Source organism: Sinohyriopsis cumingii, unplaced genomic scaffold (assembly GCF_028554795.1).
Source record: "Sinohyriopsis cumingii isolate HCF-2022 unplaced genomic scaffold, ASM2855479v2 utg003118l, whole genome shotgun sequence".
NCBI classification, from domain to species: domain Eukaryota; kingdom Metazoa; phylum Mollusca; class Bivalvia; order Unionida; family Unionidae; genus Sinohyriopsis; species Sinohyriopsis cumingii.
In genome coordinates, this window is record NW_028316400.1 from 22,729 (window position 1) to 34,027 (window position 11,299).

Sequence of the window (11,299 nt, forward strand, 5' to 3'; positions counted from 1 at the left end):
AACATGCATGAATCATGCTCACACTCTTTCTCAACTGAGATATTGATGATATAAGCCTATTTACCATGTTTGATGAAAATAATGTCAGGAGTAATGTCAACAGTAAAAAGCCAGCCAATCAGACATGTTATAATAGTAAAATGCCAGCCAATCAGATGTGTTATCTAGTAAGGTTCATCATCATCCTAATAATATTAGCATATTTAGTAATTGCACCCCTATGGCTGTAGCAAATTGTCTGTAATGCAAACAATTACTCACAAGATCTCAGAATCATTATTTCCATATATAGCATGTGCATGCTATATATAAGAAAATGAACACGTTGAAGACCCAAGGGTAATGTACCCATACACATCGTGAAATATAGGTATCTTACTGCAAAGGATCTAGAACAAAATGCATCTATTACTCAGTTGTTATTAGTCAAGGTAAAATAAATTATAAGCACACTATATATTGATGTATGCATCAAAAAAATCCAATACATATACTCCTTTCAATGCATCACCAAGTTAGTTTCCTGCTTATTCCATTACAGGTGAATTGAAAGATATGTGTTGAAGAAGAACATCCTGAGGAAATAGCTAGAAAACAAGGATCGCCAATTTCTATCTAAACTTTGCATCTGAGTTCACCATTACATGTTCCAATGGAACTCTTTCTTGGACTCATTTGTATGGTAGGAAGGAAACTTCACAATAGTTCATTTGTCTTCTGACATAAAAAATAATTACAGAAAACTACCGTAAATGTTTTATTACATTTTGGCAAATCAATGAGACTTATTTTGATTTGACTCAGCGATATGTATCAGCCTGAAACCTTAACATATTCATATATACACCTCTCCCTTGATAACTCGCACACAATAAGGTCACAAACAGAGACCGCACTATAAACGAGGTAAAACAATCGTTTTGACATCAAGAAAACCATGGGGGGGGGGAGGGGAAGCATCATTAGGGAATCTTAAGGCTGATTGGACCAATTTGACCCAGTTGGGCCCCATGCTTACAGGTGTCCCATTTGTAATTTTTAAAAATATATCTAAATCCAGAGGGTCCTGCAGTTGCTAAGATCATTCCTGGTAGACCTGCAGTAATAAAATATTAGCCTTTGTAGCATATCAGACACATGCAACGAAAATCTTTATATAGTGAGCCCCAAAAGGGCCATTTTGTGTATGGTGACACTCTATTGGAAAGCTTTCATTGCTAATCTTGATACAGGGCTCATGCGACTGGGTGCAGTGGAAGTAAACTTTGCTTTTAACTGTTTGACTTTTCCCTGTTGTATTGTCTAGAGTGAAGACAAAATTGTTTTCCTATCAGCTTATAAGTAATAAATCAAGAGAGCAAAGTTCTGTATATTAGTCACTGTGTGATGAATTACAGGTTACGTTTTTTCATAACCTTTTTCAGGTATCTGTGGAGTTGAAACAAATGTTATGAAGCTTTATTTACCAAGTTAATTGCTTTACAGTAGGACTAATTAACCAACATAGTGATTCATATAAAGGTACTTACGATGAAAAAGATAGCTTGTGAACTGTAAAAAATCAATTCTAAATGTCAGCATGTTTAAAAATAGTGACATCTTATTGGATATTACACTCAGGTGTGTACAATTATTTCATTTTTAATTATGATGGGAATTAGGAAATTGTTTCTAAATAACGTTTGTACATGTATAATGACTTGCTTTGTTAGCTACATATTTCATTTTCTGCTTATTTGATCTGGAAAGTGAAAAACAAGAGAAAATCAATAAAGTGCTGAATCAGATTTTACTTTAATTGGCCTGTTTGGGATGACAGTGAGTTTTGCTATTGTTTCAATGTATCAGAGTGATTGTAGAAATAAACGCCCATGCATGTGGATGTAAGATGCATGCCAAGACCGTTATGTATGCTTGTCACACACACACACACACACACACACACACACACACACACACACACACACACACACACACACGCACACACACACACACATGTAAATATTGCTGTGATGAAGTACATAAAGAAAATTATTTTCCATGTTAAAATATGTCTTCTTGTTGGTTCAAACTTTTCTCTCTTGATCCTTTAATTACTTCTGTCTAATATTAGGGTCTAACTTGAACTGTCTTTTTTATTGAGATTTAGGCAAACTCAGAAACACTCATCTAATATGCGTTTGTTTATTGTCAAATGGGCTTCTTCAGATCACATAGAGGATTAACTAGTACATGCTCAAAAATCTTGTTGTCCTTTGCATGTTATAGATGAACAGTTCTGTTAGCCAATCTTCCTATTTGTCACCTTTGATTTGTACCCATAGCAATTTCGAGCATCCATTTGTTTGTAAGGAATACAGTAGCTGACACTAGTCCAATACAATAGTGGCAACTGAGAGAAAAAGCAGTTTGTAACAAGAAGTTCAGTGATGTTTGTCTTGAATAAAATCACTTTTATAAATCTTTAAGCTAATATCAGAAAGAAGAAATTTGTTCATTGAAATTTAAATGGGGTCCATGTCGTGACCTTTACATCCAGAATTGCATTATAGTGAAGGGGGTTTTTTACAATGAAAAGAGCTGTGTACATCATAGTATTGCATTTAGTATTTTGTTATTTATAAGGTAGATGTTGTTTCCTTTATATTGACTTAAAATTGTATTGCCCTATGAAATAGCTGTAATAAAATTATATTTTTGTATTTGACAGTGCTGAATTCAGTATGTATCATCGGGTACAGCACCATCATGTATTGCCAGGCTGTAATGACTTTTGATATGGTAAGTAACCATGGAAATATTATGTAAATTATCAAGCATGCCACATTGTAATCAATTTTATTGCTGAGAAATTGTAATCGAAGTGTAATTCCTTCTCATAGATGAGCAGTAAATTCCTAATATGACCAGATAATTGCAGTGCATAAAATATGCAAGAATTCACTATTATATAACAACCAGCATTACACTTTTACAAAACAAAGTTGCAGTGAAAATTTGCTCATTTTAGCTTGTAATCAACAAAATCACTTCTGAACAGAGATAGTTTTCCTCAGACTGACCTTTGACCTTTGAAGCACTTGAGCATGTGAAGAGCATACTTAATTATGATGGCAGTAACTGTAAATTCATGTGATTGAAATCACCATTTTTAAGCAGCCACATTAATATTTGCATTAGTAGTTATTAAGAGTGGGTGAAAATGTATGCTACAAACTGTTCAGCCATTAAAAATAATGTTTAATGTTTCTGAATGTTATACCATTTGAGTTGTACACAGCTTAATAGTCTTAGAAATGAATAAAACAGCTGCTACAATGGGTTTCCTCATGAGAATACTTTGTCCGGATTATTGATTTTTTTGGACAAAAACATATGTTCGCCCCATATACTCTTCCAGTTCATACAGAAATGAGTATCCAGATGAAAAAATCTTACACTGTATTTGTGGCTTTATACCATCTTGAAATAAATGCAGAAAATAAATGCTTATATTTTAAGTCCAACTGTAAACTGCACATAGCCAGATTTGCCATCACATAATGTGCTGGTAGATCTGTGTCTTTGCAGTTAGCTAGGAGTAATCAGTATAACAAGCAACATTGACTCTGATCTGCAGGTACATTATAAGATGTCAGGTCAAAGTCTGTGTGGTTTGCAGTGGGACTCGGACATTTAAGCAAGTGTAGATTGTAGTGTTTATGCTTGAGCCAGTCATAGTCTACTTTTGTAAAATGATCACTTGTGGTGCAGTCTAAAATGTTGTGATCCTTACAATTAGATGTCATTGACATGATGTCACTCTTTAAATCTATTTAATTTGTATTTGTGTTTTTTTTCCCCATGATTATAAGTTATAACTGTATTTTGTACGTGACCTTGTCCAAAGTCAAGTTCACCGTGTTCCTGACTGGAGACACAGTGATGATGATTTTGTTTTGGTAAACAAGTAATACATAGCTAATATATTTATGGGTGTTTGAGTGTAATATTGGGATCATTATCAATAGAAGTAAACATATTAGGGTCTGGGCTAGGACATGTTGGACTGTATTATTTTGATTAATTGGATGACCGTTACCACAGAATTATACCTCAAGGCACTGATACTTTCCCGGCTGTAGAATGTCCATCATATTCCATGAAAAACGATGGAAAACGCTGGAAAATTCTAGCATGGAAAACGCTGGAGTATTTGGACTAATATTCCAGCCTCTGTCCAGGGTAGGCTGGAAAACCCTGAACAATTCTTGCATGGAAAACGCTGGACAATTCTAGCATGGAAAACGCTGGAGTATTTGGACTGTTATTCCAGGCTATGTCCAGGGTAGGCTGGAAAACACTGGAAAATTCTAGCATGGAAAACGCTGGAAAATTCTAGCATGGAAAATGCTGGAGTATTTGGACTGTTATTCCAGCCTATGTCCAGGGTAGGCTGGAAAACGCTGGAAAATTCTAGCATGGAAAACGCTGGAAAATTCTAGCATGGAAAACGCTGGAGTATTTGGACTAATATTCCAGCCTCTGCCCAGGGTAGGCTGGAAAACCCTGGACAATTCTTGCATGGAAAACGCTGGAAAATTCTAGCATGGAAAACGCTGGAGTATTTGGACTATATTCCAGGCTATGTCCAGGGTAGGCTGGAAAACCCTGGACAATTCTAGCATGGAAAACGATGGAAAACCCTGAACAATTCTAGCATGGAAAATGCTGGAGCATTTGGACTAATATTCCAGTCTTTATCCAGGGTAGGCTGGAAAACCCTGGACAACACTAAAATTTAGCTGAAAATTGTTGAAATATTTTATGAAAACGAGATTTTTAACAGTGATGCAACTTTTATTTGATGATAATTTCAAGAAGAACATGATCCAAATTACCCCAACCAACTCCTTGTATTGACTGTGATGTTTAGTAACTTTTAAACAAGGAAACAAAAATTAAAAACTATACTTGTCACTGGTAGCTTAATAGGTTGTGCACTAGTATTCAGTAGACAACATGGCTTAAGTTGTCATAAATATCGCTACACTTCTACTGGTGTGTCATAAAATCCAGATTACTGGCTCCTTAACATCATCCGAGTTTCTAAAAGTATGTTCTCTTACTCTAGGTATAGTTTGAATTTATTCTGAAGCAATCTTAACAAAAAAATACCATAAATTCACGTTAATTTCTATCTCAATTTTAACTAAAAGAATTTAAAATATTTTTTTTTTACACGTGTTGTTTCATAGTTCATTCACCACATTTCTTATTTTTCTGTTGTCACCACTGGAGTCTGTGGAAGTGATGGTACTCTTGATGGTTTAACCAAATCGCAAAGCTTCTGTCTCTCCATCACCTCCCCAATGTTATACTTCTCCTTCATGATTTCTGAAATACAAATCATTGTATATTAATGAATAGAATCAAGCAAGATTTCAAATTTATTTCAATCCCATATATATATATATATATATATATATATATATATATATATATAGAGAGAGAGAGAGAGAGAGAGAGAGAGAGAGAGAGAGAGAGAGAGAGAGAGGGAGTGAGAGAATGAGAGTTATGCCTGAAACATTTCATGCAATTACAGTACTTTTACAATCCCTGATAGGCTTAAAAACCTGTGGTTTCCATCACAAATTAAACTGGCTACCTAACTGCTCCTGTGGCCTAAGTCTAAGTGGTTAGAGTGCCTGCTACGGGTGTGAGAGGTCACAGGTTTGAACCCTTAACCGAGTCATACCAAAGACTTATTAAAAAAATGGTACTATTAGCTGCCTTGCCTGGTGCTCAGCATTAATCCTTTACCTCATGCAAGCGTCTTTTGACGCCTCTAATCCATTCACGTGGAAGCGCCTTTTGATGCCTGCTGTAAACATCAGCCATTTTAAGCCCGTTTTCATAGCGCCACCTTCGTGGAAAACCCCCATTTAGATACTACATTCATTTCTGTGAATGACAATTACATCAGATCACGTGGTCACTTTTTATGCCCTGGTCGATATCTGCTATTTAAAGTAACTGGGTCATAATCTCCACTCTCCAAAATGGAGGTCGCGGATTTCATTCAGTACTTACGAAGTTTTCACGATTAGAATCAGAACTACGAAAGATTCAATAACTTAGGCAAAGGCTCTGATATTGATGCAGGCAGCAATTAGTTTTCATAAATTATAAAATTCAGATGACTTAGTGATGTAGATGCAGACGACAAATTGTAAATTTCAAGTATGAGAAATGGCAGCTAAGATTGGTCACGCGGCCTCACTGACATGATGGTGAATGAGTCCTCTCAAGATTTTAAAGCAGGTAACAAATTCTACAGTGAAAAATAATTACGCAGCTATAACAATCAGACTTTTAATCTTAATTTTTTCCACACATAATAGATGTGTACCAAAAATGTAAAATGGTTATAATTGCTGTTTAACATAAAATACACTACATTGCTTAACAGTTAACAGGCAGGCCTATGCGTATGGAGTCGAATAGGTAACAGGTGCTCTATTTATAGCATGCTGCACTTTGTAATTATGCTCTATAAGGTAAACGGTTAAGAGGTTAGTGTTAGGACTGGTCAACCTGGTGTCAAGATAATGTGAATGGGTGGGAGACATTATGCTACATGTCTGTGGCATGATATCCCAGTGCTAGACGACACTATAAATTGCCACACTGCAGACATCGTAGCGATGTGACTAAACATTTGTTAAAGCTACGTTACTAAACATCTGAATCACGCACACACAAACTGGCTACCATATATATGCAGTTGTGATTATACCATTTAAACTGAAAGTAGATTTACATTGTCCATTTGAATATTGCCTGTCTACACTATAATGTTTCAAGTAGTAGTTGTGTATACGTTTAAATTTCATCATAATGTTCCAGCCTTAGTTCATAAAAAATTGTTACAATTTGGCATATATTTTGTCATAGGTTAACAAAGTTTAAAACGCATGGTTAATAATTTAAAATATACCATATATTATTTGAATTCTGGACTGGTCTTGGAGAGGTGGCCTTGAGTTTGCTTATTATTGGCTCTTGCCCCAGTTAGTGTCTTGCCAATATATTCACCAGAGCTGTACAGCATTCTGAATATTTATTTAGCAGCTTTGTTAAAATCCAAAATTTGACATATTTCTGCCTCATGCTGGGTGTGAAAAAAAAATTAATCCAAATTTTCACCATGATGATTCATATGCACTAAGTTTCTGATATATTTACTTATCTACATACACAAGTCCAGGTTACAGCTAATGTTCTAGACATTTGAATTTGAAACAAATGTGCTATTACCTCTCGCTTGCTTAATTCAAAATTAAAAGATCGAAGAATTTCAATGAAGCTGTCGCCATCAAGTTGTTTACATAACTGTGCCTTGCCACTTTTTTTCTGAAATTAAAGGACACAAACTAAACAAGTATTTTTGGTAAGGAAAATTGATAATCATTTCCAACAGTTTACAACTGTACATTCTTATTAATTATACAATAAGTTACTATTAAATATTACTGAAATGGCTGAATATAAATTGGATAGACAGAAACAAGCCATAATCTGAATTGAAGATTAATTAGAAAAGAGATCTACCGGTATATTTCCGAGTCACAGTCTAAAATTAATTAAAACAAATATAACTTATTGCTACAAATAGCACACTGTCTGGAAAATAATAACGAAAATGTAAAAAATACAAATACCAGTCAGATCATTAATAATATCAAGAGTGAATAAAATTTAAAATGAAATTTACAATTTGGAAATGTATATTCGCAAGGCGGGCACGTACCAACTTTTTTGAAAGACAGACACGAGATGACTGGTCATTGTGCATTAGGATAAGTAAAAAATGTTGCCAATTATGTAAACAAAGCTTAAAACATAACACATACCTTTCAATATCCTTACAAGTTTGACGTTTAATTTTTCAGTCTTCAAATAGCATAAAAAAAAGAAATTGTTCCATAGGATATATTTCGTAATAGCTTTCCGTAAATTTACGTAACGCGAAGTCTTTCGCAGCTAAGGTACTTGGCGGCCGTGCAAATAATTTTGCTACAACTGGACTGAGTAATGACTTACCTGCTATTTTCGCAATAATACACTCATGGTATCCCTTGAATCCACGACAAACCGCCATCACTTTCTCTCCTGTGCGATATTCCTTCATTTCTTTTCGTGGCGAGTGTACATCAGCCATACAGATTATGCCTCCCTGAATGGGACGATCATTCACCCATATAACCAGTGATATTTTTGGTTCAGTGGTCATCTTAAAATCCTGGGATATTTTATATTTTACAATTTCAATGACACTCCAATCGAAAATTGCGCCCAAATTCTAGACTGGTTATCCAAAGCGTTTTACGGTGCCAAATTTGGAACCAAACTTTACAGAAACGGTTTTTTTTTTTCTTTTTACAGAAAATTTGGTTCTAACGCATGAAATCGAAATATGCCTGCTTTTTCAATGTAGTAATTGGTTAAAAACAATAAGTTCATAATTTTATATCCCATCATAGTCAGCTTCATCAGCCATCATCATACGGAACAACCTCGGCTATTTCTGCGTGACAAAAACTTGACTCCGATACGTGAAGGACTCACGGTACTAATTCCACTCCAATGGTAAACATATGGAAACACTGTCATATTCAAAATTCAATAACTTAAAATTTATGGGTGCTGATAATGACACCTATAATTTTTCGTGCACATCTAACCTTGGTGCAAGCTTATGTGTGGAGAACACCATATGACCCGCGGCAATTTGTTTACATACATGTGCATGAAACACGTGTTATTGATTCTGCACCAAATGAATCAGGTGCTACTTTCAGTATTGAGTACTCCTGAGTCAAGCCTGTAAAAATGCTAAAATTGCATCAGTAGAAATTTGTCAATATTTTTTTGACATTACATATAGGATGAGCTCTCAAAAGATATTTTTCCTAAAATTTTAGTTTTCATTATTAACCAATTATTGACCACCAAACCTGTAAATATTCTATTATTTCTTCACCCATTTCTAGACTGGTTCACAGTTCTTCCGTATAATTAGTACCGTGTGTCCTGAAGGCGAATACTTGACAGAAAAATCAGACATTTTGTTCTCTTTTGATTTATGATTTATCTAAAGAGTTAATATCTATACATCGGATACCAACGCCGTGATTTGGATATGTTGGGGAATGATTGGTTTACAGTAAAGTGGTTTTAGAAGACAAAGTTTACGACCAAGAGGCAATATCGTGTCGAGGTGTGGAACACAAATGGAAAGACAACACAAATTGGACACCCAAATATTATAGGTGAGTATGAAATAAACGGAGTCTCGACTTTATCTCGTTTGCCCAAGTATAAACTGACTATATGATTAACCGCCCAACACTATATATGTATGACTGATAATTAAATTGTAAGCAAGTATTTCAATAAATGTGAAAAAATATACAAGGTCAAAAACAAGTTTCCTTTTGCACCAGTTTTAAAATTACGATAGGTATTTTTGTTTTTCAATATATATGTATGTATAACTTTCAAAGCAACCTAATTTGTGGAGTTTTATTTTAACAGCCATAACCTTGTAATTGTCAGTCTTGGAAATGTTAACTCCAGTGATACATGTAAGCCCAAACAGGGACTGCTCTGGTATTATGATAAAGTTGTGAATCTCTTGAGTATTTGTAGATCTAGTCCAAAAAGGTCTTTAGGTTACTACTAAATTTTCAGACTGCTACATATATAAGTAAAATCATAACTTAAGTAACTTAAGTCCTGGAAAAAGAAATTTTGAAAAATTTCACATTATTCTTAGCAAGATTAAAATGTACACAAGTTTTACCATGAAGATGATTTTTGAACGATATGTTAATGTTTTAATCAGTCTGACTGTACAGTCTGTAAACATTTTAATGCTGTTTGTGTATTACAGGTACTGGTGTTCAGGACAAAATATATAAGCAGCTTGAAGTTAATTCCACAAAGTCCATTCCTAAAAGCACTATGTACTGGAGGAAGAGAAAACAATGGTAATTCCAGGAGTAATAGAGAGTTTTTTTACATTTTAAATAATGTCTGCAGCTGTCTCCCACAACAATGTTTATTTGTGTGAAGATAAGCATTATTCTTTATACATTTGTTCTTACCTAGTACATTCACAGCTTAACATGGCTCATATCTTAAACACAGTTTCATTACCATATCAATAATTTAAGGAATAAACAAATTTCACTATACAACACTAAGTGGAATTTTCAGAGTTCAACAAATTCTGAGTATATGGTGAAATCATTCAGTATTTACAGACAGAATATTCAATGTACGTGTTTGAACAGAACATTCACTCTGTATGGGTTCTCCAACACACCATACACAATATATGCACAATGTACACCATATTTAACCAAATCAGCCAATTACAGAAATTCCAGGAAATATCTGATCAGTATTGATTCTTGCAGAACAAGATCTAATAATTTATTGTTATGCATTGTCATACTTCAGTTTTTAATTATTTAAAATGTTAAATACAATTTTTACTTTCATTTTTCTTATAATGCCCTAAAACATTATGAAACTTGAGTTGTTTTCCTGAAAACATCACATACATTTATGAAGTGTGTGTTGTATCACATATACTTTGTATGATTGAGTATATTATTGTGTATCAATTACTTGTCATTTACATGCAGTCATTGTGTATCATGTTTGCATTACCCATGTTTAAATGATGCATGCATTAACATTGGATTTGTCAAACTAAACTACTGTAACAGTGTAATATTAATGTACATATTCAATTCCCACAACAAAACAATAATGTTTGAATGTTAAGATTTTAATATGAATTATACATGTTCACTAAAATTTGTATTTCTCATTACAGTGTTGTTGATCTAGGTGAATCCAGTTCTGTTGGTCTTGGATATTATGAAATTGGTGACTGTACGTAATACTAATCTTCAAATAAAATGAGAATATCAACAGATGAACCAACTAGATATGGTGACAGTGACATGAGTTTTTCATCTGACTTAGAAGAAAGTATAGAGTTTTAATCAAGTTCAGACGATGAACAGTATCATCAGGTGAATGAAGCAACTCAGTCTTACCCATCCCATGTCACAGATCCCCCACTTTATGTCATAGCCCCATAACAAGATATATATTGTAGTGAAATCACAAAGTCTGAACATGTTATTGTCCTTGGGGCTTTTCCAACAAGACATCATTTGTCAGATGCTAAATATGTGACTTTTTGGACTTAATTCAGTTGCATCTTCCTTCAGCAAAC

The 11,299-nt window shown here is 34.3% G+C and overlaps 2 long non-coding RNA genes across 2 annotated transcripts; one reads left to right on the forward strand and one right to left on the reverse strand.

The window, feature by feature from the left end:
* Positions 1-5,226: 5,226 nt before the first annotated feature.
* LOC149769873 (uncharacterized) lies at positions 5,227-8,959 on the reverse strand. The gene is made up of 3 exons (XR_016419033.1): positions 8,086-8,959; positions 7,300-7,395; positions 5,227-5,376 (listed from the first exon to the last, which is right to left on the reverse strand). It is a non-coding gene; the product is annotated as an uncharacterized LOC149769873 (long non-coding RNA).
* A 95-nt stretch (positions 8,960-9,054) lies between these two features.
* On the forward strand, positions 9,055-10,992 carry LOC149769874 (uncharacterized). The gene is made up of 3 exons (XR_016419032.1): positions 9,055-9,314; positions 9,938-10,034; positions 10,892-10,992. It is a non-coding gene; the product is annotated as an uncharacterized LOC149769874 (long non-coding RNA).
* The last annotated feature ends 307 nt before the right edge of the window (positions 10,993-11,299 follow it).